Raw genomic sequence first — 19,459 nt, 5'->3', positions numbered from 1 at the left:
TACTACCTCAAACCTTATACAAAAATTTAAAATAAAAAATGATTATCAAACTAAATGTGAGATGTAAAAACCTATAAAACATAAATATACAAATTCATGACATTGGCTCAGTAAAGGTTTCTAAAAATTTGTCATGTAAAGCATTAGAGGCTAAAGATAATCAAGAAATAACTGGTTAGTATCAAATGATAACCTTTCATAATTCTATGAAAGTAATGAAAACATATCCAACAGATAGAGTACACATATTTGTTAATACTACAATGTTAATGTTACAATGATCCTGAGTCTTAAGTAAATTCATATCTTCTAATTCTATATAAAATTTTTCCTGAACAGATTTCTTAAAGAACATATGTAAATTAGTAGTTAATAGGAGGAGCATATGAAATAATTTAGTATCTAAGAAAAAAGAAAATTCACTAGTATGACCATAATATAAAAAGATGACACAAAATATAATAAGCATTTGTGGAGAAATTGATACACTCCACATAGCACAATGATTTATATAATACCACAATCATTTTAGCAAGCAAGTTTTCAAGTCTTCATAAGGTTAAAGAGAATTGTATATTATTCAGCCATTATACTTGTATGTATGTATTAAAGAGAAGTAAAAAAAAATTGTTTGGACAGAGAATGTAGTTCATTTACAGTGCACTTGAATAGTAAGTGTGAGATCCTGGAAATAATCCCCCAAAACAAAATTGAAAAGACACAGTATAGAGGATATATGCTGGACAAATTCCTGTAACTGACTTTTATATCTATTTTAATATCTGTTCTAAAATTTACAACATTTCTATTTGAAAAAATGTGAGTTTGTGAAACTTAGGCTTGGAAAACCTATGATTGTACAATTCACTTCCAAAACACTAAAATGTATACAATAAAAGGAGATATTGCATGTGAATTTCATGTCAGCAAAAACAAATTGTTAGAAATACTTCACACAAATTGCAGAATACCTGAAAATATGTTTTCGGTGTTGGCTAAAAATTCTTTGTAAACTACAGCTTTTACAATGAAGATGTGATTTCTGTTTATTTTGGGGTTTTTTTGGTCCACTTTTTTGAGTTTATGCAGAGATAACTCAATCAAAAAGTGCATGTGATAACTGGAATATCTAGGAATTATGCATCACTTATAAGTAATTGATAACCTTTTCTGGAAGAAACTTTTAGCAAATGACAAAATACACAAATCTATGTATTTGCATTTTATGAAACCTATATGCTACTTGCTCAATCCAAATGCTTTTCTCTACTTTGCTAGGAAAAAAGTATTCTCAAGATAAGAGCCAACAGCAGTGAAAAGAAACAAAATACACAATCATGTTGATTTATTTGTGAAAATAACAAATGAAATAAAACAATTCCAGTTAAGCCACTTCAATGTTAGTATCTATGAAGATGTTCCTGAATGCCAACAGACATTGATTTTTTTTTTTTGGAGTTTTAATTTCTACTAACATATGAAAACTAGAACACGAAAACAAATATAGTCTTAAAGCAAACCAGCCTTGGAATAATTTTCTTAATTGTTTTGAAATCACAAAAGAATTGATACCATTGAGGAAATGATCATTTCCTATGGAAATCATTTAAAAATGTTTATCGCTTATTATAATTCAAAAACCAAACAAGAGTAATTTTATATAATCATTACAAATATCATTTTATTACTATTATAAAGTAGAATAAAAGACCAGTCCAAATATATTCTTCTTCTTCTTAATTTCTACCTAGATATCTCAATCTAAATAGTCATGTCTTTAACATAGATGTAAATATTCTATAATTTTTACTTAACATTTTTCCGGGGCATGTATTCATGTTTCTAAGAAATGTTCACAGCAGTTAAAAGATGCTTTTGTGAAATTAATGTGAAATTAATGTGATATATATTTTGTTGTTGTTTGCAAGGCCTGACCATTGTCTCTAAGCCTTTTTATGCTCAAAGCTATCACTATACAACTTGAGGCACAGAGCTAATTCCTGTTTTTAGTGGTTAATTGGAGATAAAAATCTAACAAGTACTTTTCTGTGTGGACTAGTTTTGAACACAATTCTAAGATCTAATTACACAGAATAGCTCGAATTATAGGCTTGAGTCACTGGCACTTGTTTTGATGTATTTATTTAATTTTAATTATGTCTTAAGATTTTTTTCACTATAATGTACATCGTTCTACACAAAAATTTGAATATATGTATATATTTCTGATGATAATCTCCAAAAATGTATGTCTTTCTACACATTTTATATACATATATAGATATATATATATATTTCTGAAGACAGACTCCCTATAAAACTTTATACTACTATTTTTAATCTTTTTTAATTTCAAAGATATGCAGTCTATTTTCCTAAAGTTTCCTAGAATAAAATAACTAATATTTAAATAGAATGTAGGGTTTATTATTTTCAAGGGAATTTTCAATATACCCATGATATTGTAGTAGCGTTTACAGTATATTACTTGAAATAATTCTGTTCAAACTCTTAAATATTTTTGTGTAGTGGTGGGGAGAGAGGAAGTTAATTCATACTGGTTAGGAATTTGCAATACTTCAAAAATCTATTCTACAATTTGGTATAAGCATATAGTCAAGCTACCTGTTATGGTTTAGATTTTTATTTCTTTTTTTGTTCTAAATTTTAATATGGATGCATGCACAGTGGTAACATTAAAGTTATTAATCAACAGACAAATAATTGCAAAATCACAAATACATATGAGACTTTCAATAGTTAGCACTTATGATGCTAGTAATAATTTTGGTGAAGATGATGATGACCACAGTGTACCCTGATAATTACAATATTGTGATTGAAAAGGAAAAGACTTTACACATTTTTGAAGCTAGATTTCCCACATTGAATACATGGTAATAAACAGCGTTAGATTACATACAGTATGTATAAGAAGAGGAGAGTTTCAATATCAAGAAATAGAACCACATTAAACAGGTAGAGATAGTAAAACCCTAATGTTATTCCTGCAGTATCTCTAATTTATACTCATTTTTCCTGGCGGTATTATTTTCTAATAAATAAAATAGTTAATTTGCACATTTTGATGGACTAAGATGTAGTTTTCAACTTAGTGTGATTAGTTCAAGTAACATTCTCATATAGACACTATTCTATAACCCTGTTTTCCAATGATATATTAAGAGTATGTTCTTCAATACAGCTGTAAACATATGACACAATTTACATAATACCACTTTCATATCTGTAGTTACCTTAAAAAGACTTACATCTTAGAGCCAGGAGGTGAAATTTATTTTTATTTCTGCAGGAAACAATTTGTGACTTTATACCAACAAACTGAATTTGACTCTTTCCATATTTGTAAGGTAAGGTGGAAAATGTAAGGACTCTGGAGTTCAAGCCCCATGACCAAGAAAAGTAAAAAGGGAAAAAAGGCAGTAAAGTAACATTTTAAAGCAAAAATTGTCTAGAAATAAAATTATAACAGCCCCTGAACTGGCAAAAAAAAAGATTTAAATGAAATTGCCTTCAACAATTCATTTAAACAATCTATACTGAGGGCATGCTATTGGAGCTCACATCACTAACTAGAATTTGAAAAGATCACAGTTCAGAACCAGCGTGCAAGGAATATAATAAGATTCTCATATCATCCTAAGCCTGGCATGCTGCAATGCATTTGTGATTGAGTTACTTGGCAGACAGAGGCGAGGAACTTAGCCTCTGTTCAGCCTTCAGCAAAACTAATAAGTCTATGAGCAAATAACTAAATTGAAAAAAGATTGTTCTAATCGTAGAATACTTGTTCAGCCAACAAAATATCTAAATTCATACTCACTTCCTAAAAGAGGAAAAAGCTGAAGAAAGAGGAAAGAAAGAGAAAGAAAAGAGAGTAGAGAAGGAGGAGGAGAGAAGGGAAGGATGGAAGCAAGGAAGGTAGGAAGATAGGAAGGAAAGAAAGAAGGAAGGAGGGAAGGAAGGAAGGAAGGAAGGAAGGAAGGAAGGAAGGAAGGAAGGAAGGAAGCAAGCAAGCAAGCAAGCAAGCAAGCAAGCAAGGAAGGAAGCAAGGAAGGAAGGAAGGAAGCAAGCAAGGAAAAGTAAAGAAAAGAAAGAAAAGGCAGAATAAAGAATGGGAGGGAGAATGAGAGGTATAAATAAAAATCTCAGCATGTGTTAGATGTTAATAATGACACTAAATCATTTTAGCTATAAATGCCATCATTTAATTCCCTGGGAAGAGACATTTTGTATCAAGCCCTATTGTATAGACTTGGAATCCCTGAAAGGCCACCAGAGACCATGACCAATGCAAACAGCAAAAGAGTCATATATTTGCAAGCTTAAGCTTGATTCTTTGCACATCGGGTAACCGGTGACGCTAAGAGTCCCGGAGCACAAAATCAGCACAGCTTTCATAGTATTGAACAAACAAGTTTAGGAAACTTCCACACAAGCAGTTACATGATTGTTTTGAGTCCACGGTAACCACATTGCCCTTTTTCTGAACTATTGGTATGTTCTGTTCCTGGAACACTTGGGCAACTGTTCTGCTTTCTTAAGTTTGGGCAGGGTTGGTGGCAACCTGTGGTTTTTTTCTCTCTCTTGGGGTTACTCTGAGGGCAGCCTAGCACAAGTTGTTGGGGGTAATCTCAAATTGGAGTTACTGTGGCTCTTCATTCTCTCCTCTTCTAGAGCATCAGGGACCAATCATGGTCCCTTAATTGGCACAGTCTTCTATATTTACAGTTTAGTATTGGGATCTCAGAAATAATAGATGGACTGTGCTGATCTACAGGGTCTACAAGGTCCAATTGTGAGTAACAAAATTTAACAGTACCAAAGGTCCTTACATTTTCTTCCAGCAATCCTGACTCCGTATCCCACAGCTAACTTACCTTTATATCAGCTGAACTCATAAAGCTCCAATTTTAAGACATACTCATACCATTTGCTACATACTTAAACTTTCTGAGGTTTGTCTTCTTTACAAACATTTTAAGACAATCCTTACTTTTTAAATCCTTTCTTATCTAGAGGATATCAATTTTTCCCCAATTCCTTCCTAAAACTTTCTTTACTACACTCCTATTCTTTACAGTTCCTTGAGCTCCTTTGTGACTAGAGTTTAAAACCGCAAATTTTTCCTTTGATTTGTGGAACCAAGTTATCTTAGAAAGCCTTAAGGCACCAGTGGGATGAATAGCTTGCGAGACTTTAAGGCTAAGATTAGGGCTGGGTCTCATTCCTCCTCTTACCACCATAGATTAAAAAAAAATTCTCTCCTCTATCTTTCAAACACACCCAGGAGGAAGCAGATAATTACCACACCAGAGCCAAACTAGGCTGTGACCCTGAAGTGCCTAAGGCAAGGCAGTGATATCCTTGCCCCAAATATCCACTGTGGGAGTAGAGAGGTTACTGGATATCACCAAAAGAATGTCCCACAAGATCTTAGTTTTAGCAGCTTTCAACCAGAAAGCATTCTCAGGTGGTGGAATCAGGCAGGAGTTCAGTCTACTTTTACCAGGGTGGAGATGGTCTGGGTGATGATGTAGATTTCCTCCAGGTGACTGTCAAGCTGTCGTTGAAATTTACTCATTAGGGTGTGCAGCAACAGCAGCAGCAGCAGGGACTCTCTGTGGCTTCAAGGGACTATCACACCTGGTTCTGGGCTGCAAATTCCTACAAAGAATGGTTAAGGATTCATTGCATAGGCTTGGCATGCTATGACTCAACTAATTTTTTTTAAGACTATTTACACAGTAGCCCAAGACAATTAACCAAGATGACAATTTTTTAAACTAGATTGTAATTTTAATAAGATTAGGATTTTCTAGGCGATATAGAGGGCTCCGGCCTGTACTATTATTTCCCATGCCTTTTCCTTCTATCTATTCTGTCTATTTTGTCACATTTTTGAAAAAGATACTCTGGTCCCTTGTTCTTAAATGGGTATGATGGGCGAAGATTCATCTTCTGTCACTTCTTCAAGCTGACTCAGGGGTGCTGATCCTACCTAACCAGGAACCTATATTCTTAGCCTATTTTACAAAGAGGTTACCAGGGTTAGATGTCATTAAGAACAACATTTTAACTTTTGACAAATGCACAGACCTTTTTTTCTGGCTATAGAAATGCTGCTTATTTAGCCTTCTGCTTTGCAAAAAGATCTTTCAGGATGGCTTAGGAATGTGATCTCTTGTAATCCTAACAATGTCTGAGTTACCTATGCAAGCCTTCAGACATATATCAATAGAAAAAACTCTCTGGTACACAAATTTTCCTGAGCAGATGAATTTCATGAAGCTGGTGTCAGCTCAAAAGTTACTGCCAATTAGAGCTTTTGGCAGTAACAGGGGTTGGGATCTAAACTATCCTCCACATTTTACAACCTTAGCCTTTTAGTACTATCACAGATGACTGACAAGTTCCTGTCTCTTACAAGGTAGATAGTCATAGACATTAGGCATGCTTACAAACTATCTTTCCATGACCTCCTGGCTCTGACCAATTTTTGAAGGTCCACACACAAATGACTCTAGGATCTGACATTATTTCTGTCATCCAAGCATAGGCTTACTGTATCTGGATGCTCCTCAATTGCTTTCATCCAAGTAATGTCTTCTACACACTGGGAAAAATGGCTCATTGGCATTTCTCTTAGTTGGTCACTGGACTTGAACTCGGAGCCTGAGTGCTGTCCCTCAGCTCTACAGATCAAGGCTAGCACTCTGTCACATTGAATCCTAAAGTAGGTCTGCTTGCTCTTTCAGCCTTCTGGTGGCTGAGTAGAGGTGATAGTCTCACACGGACTTTTTCTGCCCTGGCTGGAATCAAACCAGTTACACATCAATGAGTCTCATAAAAGGCCACTTTACTCCAATTAAAAGCAACTGGGGGGGTCAACATAGAAGTAGTTTTAAGCATATTCTTACCTGAAACATATTAAGAGCCGAAGTTACGTCTGACAAACTGACAAAAATCCTCACTCCTTTTTTTGGGCCTGATGAGAACTGTTACAAAAAACCATGAGAGCAAATTGAAATAGGAATTAAACAATTATTTTGGTAATCCTAATTTTTCCTTTTTGCACTTTGAGGCAAATGTTTAGAACAACTATACATTTAAACTTTATATACAGAAACCCATTCCTAATTTATAAGCCTCCTATTAATCTCTGTTTTAATATTCTATACTTTAGTTTTTAGTTGCATTTTGAAAAATCCTTTGAACTTTCAAGGCTAAGTGTTTCACCAATTTCCTCTTGGCTGCTTGTTTTAAAACAGATACATATGAAAACTTTTAAACTCAAATAATATTTTTCTTAATGCAAAAATTACAATCACCATCACTGTACCAAGGAGCTAGACTTAACACCTTTATGTCTTTAAAAAAATATACACAATGGCAGAATGTTATTGAGAGCAAATCACATTATACAAATAAAATTTTAACCCTCTTTTTAAGGCCTTCTCAATTTTAATTTTAACACATCCAAGGGGCAGTTTTAGCAATGCTAATCAGATCTTTACATCATTCATTTTTACCCTCATGTTTCCAGTGTCTATGTGAAGGGAAAAGGGACAGAATAAAGAGGGGCCACTTGGCCCTTCCTGTGGAATGTGCACACACACAATCCGACTCTTTAGGGTTAGATGAACTGCTATTGAGCCAGTTTGCCCTCTTTCACCATGGGTGGACTTCCCATGGCCTGTTCCACCATGCATGACCAGCTGAACTGCACTTCTGCCTGTTCACTGTTCATTCCTAAAGATAGGTTTTTTGTTAGCTTCTAAGTTTCTCCTTTTTGTTAAGCCAGATATCTCGATTACAGTATATACAGCCTTATGCATTCTGAAATACCCGATTTTCTAATTTTAAAGTTAAAATATCCTTAAAAAGCTATTTAAAACCATGTGAAAATGCTTTAAAAATGTTTCGGTAATGGCCAAACCTCATATCCTTTTGAATTTTAAACTTAATCTCACCCAATTGTTACATCATGCTGACAATTTCTATCATGAATATGTTCACAAACACATACAAAACACACTCAGATCTTTAAGCACCCAAAAATCAAAATCAGTTTTATATATATTTTCTAAAGTTTTCTAACAAAAATTTAAGACAATATTTCTTTTAAACTAAGTAATTTTGTAGAGCTTCATTTTCTCAGGACCTGATTGTTTAGCAAGTCATTTCACCAATTGATCTTTGACTCACTTCTGTTGGAGGAAGGCTCGGGGGGTGGGGGATCACCTGAAACTAAACTGTCCTCATTTTTATCCAATTTTATTTTTATTTATTTATTTTTCTTCTTAATGTGCTTTTTTTAATTGTGAAAGTACTGTACAGAGGGGTTAAAATTACATGGGCAAGATAATGTGTATCTTTCTTATTAAGCATTGTAGGCTCCTCCTTTGATTCGCCTTCCCATCCCTTCCCATCCTCTCCCCACCCCCCAACCCAATCCTCCTCTCCTTCTCCCCCTCACCACCAAAGTTGTAAAGTTCATTTTTGACATAACAGCTTGTATATCTCATTGTTCAAATAGGTCCACCTGTATCCCTATTTAAACGATTTGTTTTTTCCCTTGCCCTCCACAAATGATACTGACATCAAATACAGTGAAAGCAGGGCTTATACCGTGGGGGAGGGACATACAAAGCAATGAAGAAATAAACTTATAAATGTGCTAGAAACAATCCCATGAAAGAAAAAAATATTTGAATATGTATTCAAATTATCTGACTTTTTCTGCTTGACAGACATATACTAGTTAGTGCAAAAAAGTGAAACCATGGGACCTATGTTTCTTTGGGCCTGGCTTACTTCAATTAACAAAATTTTTTCCAAGTCTTTCCTTTTCCTAACAAATGGGGCAATGTCATTATTTCTGATGGAGGCTTAGCATTCCATTGTGTGTATATACTACATATTCTTGATCCATTCATCTACTGGGGGGCATCTGGGTTGGTTCCATATCTTAGCTATGGTAAATTATGCTGCAGTAAACGTAGTTATGCTGGTAGCTTTAGTGTGGTCTTGTTTGTGAACATTTGGGTAAATGTCCAAAAGTGGGATTGCTGGGTCATAGGGGCGCTCAAGCTGGTTCAAAACTTTGGCAATGTAGCAGGGTATAAAATTAACCCTCAAAAACCAATGGCTTTTCTGTATTCCAACAATGAGAAAAGTGTGGCTGAAATTAGGAGAGCAACTCCATTCAGAATAGCTCCACAAAAAATAAGATACCTAGGAATTAACTAAACCAAAAAAGTGAAGGACCTCTATGATGAAAACTTCAAAACCTGAAAAAGGAATATAAAACAGAACTAAGAAAGTGGCAAAAACTCCCATGTTCCTGGATTGGACAGATCAACATCGTGAAAATGTCAATACTTCCCAAGGCTATCTACAAATTCAATGCGATACCTATCAACATTCCAACCTCATTCTTCAAGGAAATAGAAGAGTCAATCAAAAAATTCATATGGAACAATAAAAGACCCCCAATAGCTAAAACAATTCTCAACAGAAAGAACAGTGCTGGAGGAATATCTATACCAAGTTCCAAACTCTACTACAAAGCCATAGTAATTAACACAGCTTGGTATTGGCACAAGACAGACCTCAGGACCAATGGAATTGAACCAAAAACACAGAAATGAACCCACAGACTTTAGCCATGTAATCTTCAATAAGGGAGCTAAAAAAATAGATGGAAGAAAGAGCCTTTTCAGTAAATGGTGGTGCCAAAATTGGTTAACTACTTGTAGAAAACTAAAGCTAGATCCTTATATATCACCCTGCACCAGAATCAACTCCAAATGGATCAAAGACCTCGGAGTCAAAGCAGACACTCTGAAATCATTATAGGATTATGTAGGAGAAACCCTAGGTCTCCTTGGCACAGGAGGAAATTTTCTAAATAGAGATCCAGAAACACAACAAATCAAAGAAAGGTTGGACAAACGGGATTGCATAAAATTTCTGAGCTTCTGTATGGCAAAGGACATAGCTAGCAAGATCAACAGAAAGCCCATGTATTGGGAGAAGATCTTCACTAGCCTTAAAACAGACAAGGGTCTCATATCTAAAATATACCTGGAACTCAAAAGATTAAATTCCCCAACAACAAACCTTCAAAGAAACAACTACCCAATAAATAATTCTGCTAAAGACTTAAAGAGAAACTTCTTTGAAGAGGAAAGAAGGATGCCCAAAAGACACATGAAGAAATGCTCAAACTCCCTAGCCATAAAAGAAATGCAAATCAAAACAACATTGAGATAGCGCCTCACCCCAGTAAGAATGGCTATAATCAAGAACTCTAATAACAACAGCTGCTGGAGGGGTTGTGAACAGAAGGGAACCTTACTGCATTGTTGGTGGGTGTGTAAACTTGTTCATCCACTTTTATCCAATTTTAGACAAGAGCACTTTCCATTGTCAGGACTAGCTGAAAAATCAAAACAGGCACACATCTTTCTATGTGACTGAGCTCAGATGGAGGCTGGAATTTTTATTTCCCCAGAGATTTTCAAATAAATAACAAAAACACTAAAACCAAAAACCCACATTTAAAACTGGTACAAATTCTAAAACAGTACTAGAGAAGACAATAACCAAAGGCTGAGTTTATCCCTACCAGAACTCTGTGTCATTCTCACTCAGCAACCTGAATCCAGAGTCTGCTGAGTGAGCCTACCACTCTCAACCAGAACTTCCCTATCTCCAGAAACATACAACAGAGAACAATAAGGTCTCAGTGAATGGGGTGACATCTCATCAACATTTGTTGACCCAGGGGCCTTCCAAGGGGGAAGAGAAGTCCAAGTCATTTTGGGGCTAGGGAAATCAGTCCCTAGAGGCCATCCCCTTGGACTTGCAGATTCTCCCCCATACTCCGACCTCCCTGGGCCAAGGCCTAAGGCTAAGATAAACCTCAAATGACAAACAGAACACTCAACACAAAGACACAACTTACAAAGGCATACTGCAGCTTTGTAAATTGCCAACCAAAAAGTGCCAGTCTACAGACTTATAGTTTCCCAAAAATGTCCGTCCTAAACAGCAATCTACCCAGAGGGGTCTGGGGACGTCTACTCACAGACCCCATTGGCAGTCTTATAGCGTGTCTACCAAGCCACCTTGCCAACCAGTGTATAGACCCCTCGGGAAACCAGAACTACAGATACAGAACCTGCTGGCAACCAAATGTATAGACCCCTCGGGAAACCAGAACTACAGATACAGAACCTGCTGGCAACCAAATATACAGAACGGCAATACCTTGACTTAAGAGCTGGGTTTTTTTGGGATTCTGTGGTGGGGCGTCTAGAGGGTCCTATGAGGCAGGTTCCAGATGAGCCCCCAGAAATGTTGTATGGACTTGGGACTCCCAAAAACCACTGGAGACCATTACCAATGTGAACAGCAAAAGAGTCGTTTATTTGCAAGCTTTAGCTTGGTCCCCCGCACACCAGGAAACTGGTGATTCTAAGAGTCCCCGAGCACAAAATCAGCACAGCTTTTATAGTATTAAACAAACAAGTTTAAGGAATTTCCACACAAATTGTTACATGATTATTTTGAGCCCACAATAACCACTCTGCCCTTTTTCTGAACTATTAGTATGTTTTGTTCGTCGAACACTTGGGCAACTGCTCTGCTTTCTTAAGGGTGGGCAGGGCTGGTGGCAGCCTGTGTTTTTTGTCTCTCTCTTGGGGTTACTCTGAGGGCAGCCTAGCAAAAGATAGTGGTGTTAATCTCAAATTGGAGTTACTTTAGCTCTTCAGCCTGAATAAACCATACCATACCACATACAAAGCTCGGTAAAACACAGGTCTGGTTTACACTGTTGGACCAATAGGAGGGTATGTCTACTGCTGTTGCAGGTGTGTCTTAAGGTGTGTGGAGTTTTTCATCCTGATGATCTTGAAATGATGAAATAGACTAACTACAGAATTACCTGGGCAGATACCTGCTGAGACCTATATTAAATCACAGCTTAACAAAGAGCAATATTTACAATGAAATACATTGAACAACAAGACACCGCAACCAAAATTATTTTTTTCCTGAATCACTGTATTTTTTACACTATATATCTCATGTACAAGTTCCTCATTCCCTTCTGTCTCATTATGTTATCTTTGTTTTGGTTTTGTTTTCAGAGCCATGATATAACAGGCCATTTCTTATATTTTTGTCTTCTAGTCTTCAGAAAGTCTGCAGTTAAATAGGTTTATGTTCCTTTTGTTAGAAAATAAAAAGCATATTGGGAGAGGTCTTCATCATAATTTTGTTATGATCACAAATACGTTTTTATTTCTGGCATTTCACCTGTATAATCTCACTTTAAACTTTTCCAAAGGGCACTTTAGTGGAAAGAGGAAATTCAAAATGGATTCTGATAGAGAATTTCTGTTACTAAAATCTCTGGTACATAGTAAGGTAAGAAACTCCAAAATTATTCATTAGAGAGATGAGTTATAACTCATCTTTTTACACACTAATACTCTTTCCTCAACGAAACCAGAGGATTTAAAATAACTAATATTTTTTGGAGTTAATGGGCACAAATGTGCACGAATTTTCTGGAAATAAAATGATCACTCATGAAACCTTACTGATACTTCAAAGAATGCTTTCCAATAAGGGGAATCACCTTCACATATTTTCACACAATATGTATCTGCCGGGTAACAGAACCCCAAACTAGACTAAGGCATCTAAGAGCTATCTAATTGTTGTTGCCTTTTTGCAATACTGCTTTCCTATCATATTGATTAGTATGAATTCTATGGCCAGTATAAAATCACATTTGTAATAAAAGTTACTAGATGGGACGTTCATGGATGAAAGAGGAGTGGGGTTTCTGATGGAGCCCTGGCAGGTGGACTGATTTTCAGTGGAAGAAGGACTGGTCACTGGGGAGGAGGCTGTTTGGGGCAGAGCTTTGAGAAGAAAGAACAAGGCTAAAAATGAGGAGGTTAGTTAGAGGAGGGGTGCAGGTAGAGCACTGTGAGCCCTTGTGGGATATGTAGAGTGAGGTTTCCCATCAGACAGGGCAGGAAATTGAGGCAAGAGGCTGACAAGAATGTGGAAAATTGAGGGTGAGGCTTTTCAGGGTCTGGCTTTGAGAGGGCATGGTAATACTAGGAAGAAGTGGGCTAGTAAGGGGTGGAGTTTCTGATGGAGAATGGCAGGCCTTTGGGAAATGTATTAGGGTGGAGGTGGGGTTTCTGGTAGAGCAGAATATAGTCCCAATGTATGGAGGTGTTTTTCAGAACCAGGGCTTTGTGAGAGCAGTGATAGGATCCAGTGCACTAGACTACTTGGGATGCGGTTCCTGTTGTAGCCAGTCACCACTCCGCAAAGAGGACTAAGGTTGGGTGGGAATTTTGGTCTTTCAAGGCAGGACATGGACTTTGGACAGGGTTTCAGGTATGGCAAAGCAACCTTCCAAAAGGGACTATGGAGGGACAAGGATTTACAGTTGAGCCTGGTGAGGCTTCCAGAAGGAGGCCAACTGGTGCCGTGGTTTCCAGTGGAGCAATGTGGGTGTCGAGAGATGGGATAATGTGGTGGGGGTTTTCTAGGCTTCCAGAAGGAGGTCAACTGGAGCAGTGGTTTCTAGTGGAGCAATGTGGGTGTCCAGAAATATCATAGTGTGCTGGGGGTTTTCTAGTGGGGTTTTTCAGGAGCAGGGCAGTGTTTAGAGCCATGGGGCTAGCTGGAGGAGGGGCTTTGAGAAGGAGTGGAAGGGCTGCAATGGTGTAGAATAATTATGGGACGGGAACCTGGTGTAGGAGGGTGTGGATCTGAGGGAGGAGCCAATAGGGGTTGGGTTTATCTGTGGAGCAAGGCAGGGCATTGAGAGAGTAGATGTGGGAGGTAGAGAGGCTTGTGTTGGAGCAGGGCTGGCTTTCCAGGCAGGAGATGGGCTGTGCAAGAAGCTCTGACCAAGTGAGGCGGGGCTTCAAGGGCAGTTATAGGGGAGGTGAAGGGTTTTTGGTATAGCAGGATAGGCTTTGTGGGAAGAGGTAGGTTCATGGCTGTGTTTGAGAGGTTAGGCCACTTAGAAGTAGGCTAGTTATTGGCGGAGTTTCTGATGAAACCAGGAGGGGCTTGAGGGAGAATGCTGGTTGGGGTTGGGGTATGAAAGGGATGGGAGGAGCTTGGAGGTACTAGAATAGGAGAGCAATGGAACTATGAGGGACTAGAATAGTTAGGGGCGGGGTATCTGGTGGATGAGGTGGGGAATTCAGGGAGGACCCTGATGTAGGCTGGGTTCTTGGTGCAATAAGTCGGGACATGGAAGGAGATATGGATGTGGCCTTGTTTCTGGTGGTGCAGAGCAGGGATTTCAGGAAAGGGTGGAGTGGAAGAGGGAATTCCCTATAACAGAGGAGGGCTTTCAGGAAGGAGTCTGGTTGCAGTCAGGCCTTTGAAAGTTTATAGCAGGTCTACCAGGAGGTACATTAGTTAAGGTTAGGCATTTTAAGAGGAAGCTGCCTGGAAGTGGGTTTCCAGTGGTTCCAGTCAAGTTTTATGGGAAGGGGGAATAGAAAAGGGACAATACTTAGTGAAGAGTGAGGCTACAAAAAATAAACAGTTACCACTAATAAATACCATATAAGATCACCATTTTCTGTCAGTGTAGACTTATATAACTTTTAGGTATGCGAGAGATACTGGATAAAGTAACCAAGTAATAATTCCTTCCTAGTGAAATTTTTCTTTATTCCAGTTGAGTGAAAATAAAACCAAAGGTCAAATCAGGCTCATAGGCACAAAGTAGACTAAGCAGATGAAGGACTAGAACTGATTCCCAAGCACCAACATTAAGGACCACAAATAAAATTTTAAAATGTCTCACTTGGTCATAATTGACAACATTGTCTTAAAGTTATGAATGAATAGAACTTTTACTTTGACCACTTTTGAAATCCTAAAACTAAGTAAATAGTAATGTTTTAACTTTATACAATGTTGGAAAGTATACTAAAATAATTAGGAAAATATAAAATTGTACACAGAATGTTCGTTCTCCAGTATCAATTCTAATCTAAAAGAATTAAAAACCAGAAAATTGTCATATAGTGAGTTTGCAGCATGGTTTCCTTTCTGTCATTAAAATGTTGACTTAAGCAATGTATCTTTAGCACTGGATGCATCGATGTTAAAACATATCTAAGAATGTGAAACACTATTATACAGACCCTGAAAATACTCAGAAGGATCTATGAAATGATGTTGGAATAAAATTAATGACTAATTACAGTAGGAATTACTCTTCACTAGGTAGGCCTATAAATACTTTCCAGAAGAAAAGGCTACATTGAAAAATAAACAGTGAAAAGGAAGCAGGCAAGCAGACCATGATGTAAATATTATCCAATGAACAACATCTATTGAAGCTTGATTGCAATCTTCTTTTACCTAAGTTAGTTACTCACCTATGTTCTTATCTAATGCCAAATAACAAAGTCATGAAAATGCAGTAATCATTTTCAAGACATTAGACTTTACAGAAAGAATTCAATGAATGTACTGCTAGAAAGTAAAGATAGATGTCTGAGCAAGAGTGAAAAAAATATCCCCAATCTCTGGCCCTCCGCTGTGAGAAGGGTACAAGATGAAGCACAAGGAGAATGGATAGAAGTACAGTAGTGCATAATAGTAGTTCCCAAGATGCAAAGATGAATGTAACAGAGAGAAAATCAACAAGATCATCACAGGACTTAGCATGGGAGAGTAGAGACAAGAACAGTGAAAATGCAAGGAGAATTACAAAGAATGCCCTTGCATATTTGGCAGAAGAGTGCATGGCATTGAGGTCTAAACTATGTGGAGGTATTATAGGAAGCTACCTGTACTCATATGGTGCCACAAGAAGTGAAGAACTTATATTTACAAGACATTGAATAATCATAAAGGTCTTGCTTCAGTAGTGCAGAGTTAAACCTTGATAAATTCTGTTTTGAAACACCTAACAAACTATAAAACCAAGACAAGAAGATTCAAATTGTATATAAGTGACTTGACTGTTTGCAACAATAGAGTTCAAAAAATCAAATCACATAATGTGAATGCAAAAGCATACCATTATTAAGGTAATCTTTAAACAACACACATTTTATGGCAATAGTCCTGATTATAAATGATTTGTTTTCCTTACAGATTTTGGATGTACAAAATCAACAAAAAACAAAAACAAAACAAAGCAAAAGACAATAGAGGATACCAGTGCCTCATCCCTATTCCTAGTTAGTCACGAGCCTGAGATTGGAAGATCATGTTTCACAGATGGCTAGAGTAGCAATCAATGAGACATTTATGTTCAATTATTCAATCAAAACAGAGTGAAACCTTGGTTCAAATAGTACAGACTCAGTCAGTCATGAGTGAAAAAACCAAGCAAGAGTTTGAGGCTCCGAGTCAAGTTTAATTACTGTGTGTGCATGCATGCATGCTCACACATGCACACACACACACACACACACAAATGGAATGAGAGAGGAAGAGGGAGAGAGAAAAAAGGAATAGTAAGAGTTTAAGGACTATCCTAAGCATATATTAATTAATAAAATGAGGGAAATCATGGAACCTACGCTTCTTGGAGTTTGGCTTCCTTCACATAATATGATAGTTTTCCAAATCTTTCCATCATTTTGTGAAAGGTGCTTTGTCATTCTTTCTGATGGAAGCATAAAATTCCATTGTGTATATACATCATATTTACTTGATCTATTCATCTATGGAGGGGCATTTTGATGGTTCTAAAAATGCTGCCAGAAACTTAGTTGTAGATTTAGTGTATTTTAGCTTGAGATCATATCGACAAATGCCCAGGAGTGGGATTGCTGGTTCCAGAGCTATGTACCTTTGACCTTCCAAAATTATGCTAATTGAAATGAACTCCAAGACATAGAAAAAAATTCTTTTTTTTTTTTCAGATATCAACCTTGATGTCGGTAAAGTAGAGCATCTAGATCTTATTTTATTTCATTTGTCTTTTGCCATTGGTTTATCCCTGGCAATCTCTGTCTTGATTCTGGTACCTTCAACTTTGTATATACATTTATCTGATTTGGAGAAGGAAAGGGAAAAATTATAGTGATGAAAGAAGTACAGAGAGTGACCCATTGCAACAATGATATTCAAAAGACACTATATCGGAAGTGAACTTTACAACTTTGGGGTGGGTTGGAGGTGTGGGGGATGGGAAGTGATAGGAGAACAACAATGGAGTGGGTAACAATATTCAATAAGGAATGTACCTTACTCACTTAACTGTAACCACTCTGTACAGTATTTTTGAAATAAAATATAATTTTTAAATTGAACCTATCCTAGAAAAAATATAGTTTTCAAAATAATACATCTGTCACAGTACTTGTGAGGGATTCTGAAGTCAAGCTGTTAGACTTGGAAAAGGATAGATTGGGAAGCCATCGCAAACAACAATCAAAAGGCTGAAACTGTGCTCTGGAAAGGTCAAACAGTCAAGGGAAGACAGGGGTATGAGTTATCTCAAGAGTATTTAAGTTCGAGCTGTTGGACACTAAAATATTAAGATTTGGAGACAAGATGGATGTCTGTGTTATGGTTCTAATGACTATTACTCCCTTCAGATCTCTAACAATAAGGGATTCAATTATCACTATGTTTACAAACAATACTTCATGTTAATAGTTGTAACCACAAGCTAGATTGATGCCTTAGTTTGTGGACATACCTATAGCCACTGACCACCCCCCTTGCAAGTGCCTGCCTTTTTTCTTGAAATTCATCAGCCACTGGTGGTCTCATTTCTCATCGCCTGTTTGGGTGGGATTTGAGACTCCTTCCTCTCCTCACCCAGACACTCCGAGGCCCCAGGGGCCAAACTCCGCACCTCACAGGCACTCCCCAGAACCCAGCTGCATTTGGGGCTGCTGCTTCCTGAGCCATTGGCCTACTGACTCCTTCCTCCCTTCACCAGCCTCTGCCAGGGCCTCCCGTACTCTCCCTACTACCCCCATCCTCAACCCTAGCTCGGCCTCCTCCGAGGCCTCCCCTCCTCTCCACACAGCTCCCAGTGCCAACCCCAGCGGGGCCACTGCTCTGGGAAAGACAACTGTGGACCTGGCCCAGCAGAATCAAAGGTTCCACAATGTGCAGCCGGCTTAGAAATGGAGGCAGCATAGGTCTCTGATCAGTGTCTTTCACTTCACTTACACAAGTATTAGTTGTATTTATTTGATATTTAATTTTGGATTTTGTAACTTCTTATTAAGCCTTTGAAGAATAGCTGGTAGAAATATAGTCTCAAAATTCAAATTGTCTCTTGTTTAATTCTTTCAAGATTCAGAGATGTTTAAGTAGTTATAACCATCATGAACTCTCATTTCCATAGCAGAGTCTATTCAGAAAATACTTGCTTATGCATCTGTTATCAATTATTTACAAGACTTGAAAGTTTTAAAGTTTCAAATATTACAGGAAGATCTTTGATTCATGTTGAATATATGTGAGTAGGTTGAGCTGTTGCATACATTCTTGTGTGTGTGTGTGTGTAGAGGGGTGTATGTGTATGTGTATCATTGAAATCAAGGATAAGAATGTCTGGTCTGAACTTGTCTCCTTTTTCTGAGATATAATTATGGTGTTTTTTGGTTCATTGTATGATCTGATTGCTTGCCTTTGCCTGATGTGCACATTCCAGCTCAATTTTTCAATTAAAACTTCTTATTTATTATTGAGCATAAGGGCTCTGATATTGCTTTGTCTTTAGTCTGTCACCTAGTATCTTTGTTTCCTCTTCAAAAATTAACATGAAATAAAACTTTTAAATCCTGACTGATTTTCCCTTTAATTTGCAATTTGCAATAAGTATTATAAGACCTTTGATGTCTGTGTTCATGAAGAAAAATCATTTTGAATTCTCTGTTTATTGTAATAACACCTGGACAGATTTGTTTGCACCAAGATCTTAAAATTTATTTTGTATTTTTAGTTTAAAATACCTCCTCCATGTTTATAGCGTGAGGAGACAAACAATTCCTAGTAACAATGATAACTGTTTTATTCATTAAAATATCTGATAATTCATAATTTTGAATATGTCTAGTTTCAAATGAATGCATTTGCTCAATAGCTTTGCTTGATAGACACATGCACAAAAATACCAGTCGTAAGGGCTGAGGAGGTGGATCAGTGGTAGACAGCTTATCTTGAATGCACAAGACCCTAGGATTGATTCCACAGCACCACCTAAGCAGAAAAAGCTAGATGTGGAACTGTGGCTCAAGTGGTAGAGCACTAGTCTTGAGCTGACATGCTGAAGGACAGTGACCAGGCCCAGAGTTCACCAACAACAACAAATTAAATAAATAAATGAAAGTCATACTCAAGTACATTAATTTCAAAGGTTGATTACCATTTTGGGTAGGGACAGGGTGCC

This window comes from Dipodomys spectabilis, unplaced genomic scaffold, assembly GCF_019054845.1.
Source record: "Dipodomys spectabilis isolate Male_0828 unplaced genomic scaffold, ASM1905484v1 ptg000617l, whole genome shotgun sequence".
Lineage (NCBI taxonomy): Eukaryota > Metazoa > Chordata > Mammalia > Rodentia > Heteromyidae > Dipodomys > Dipodomys spectabilis.
Note: the sequence above shows the minus strand (reverse complement) of the source record.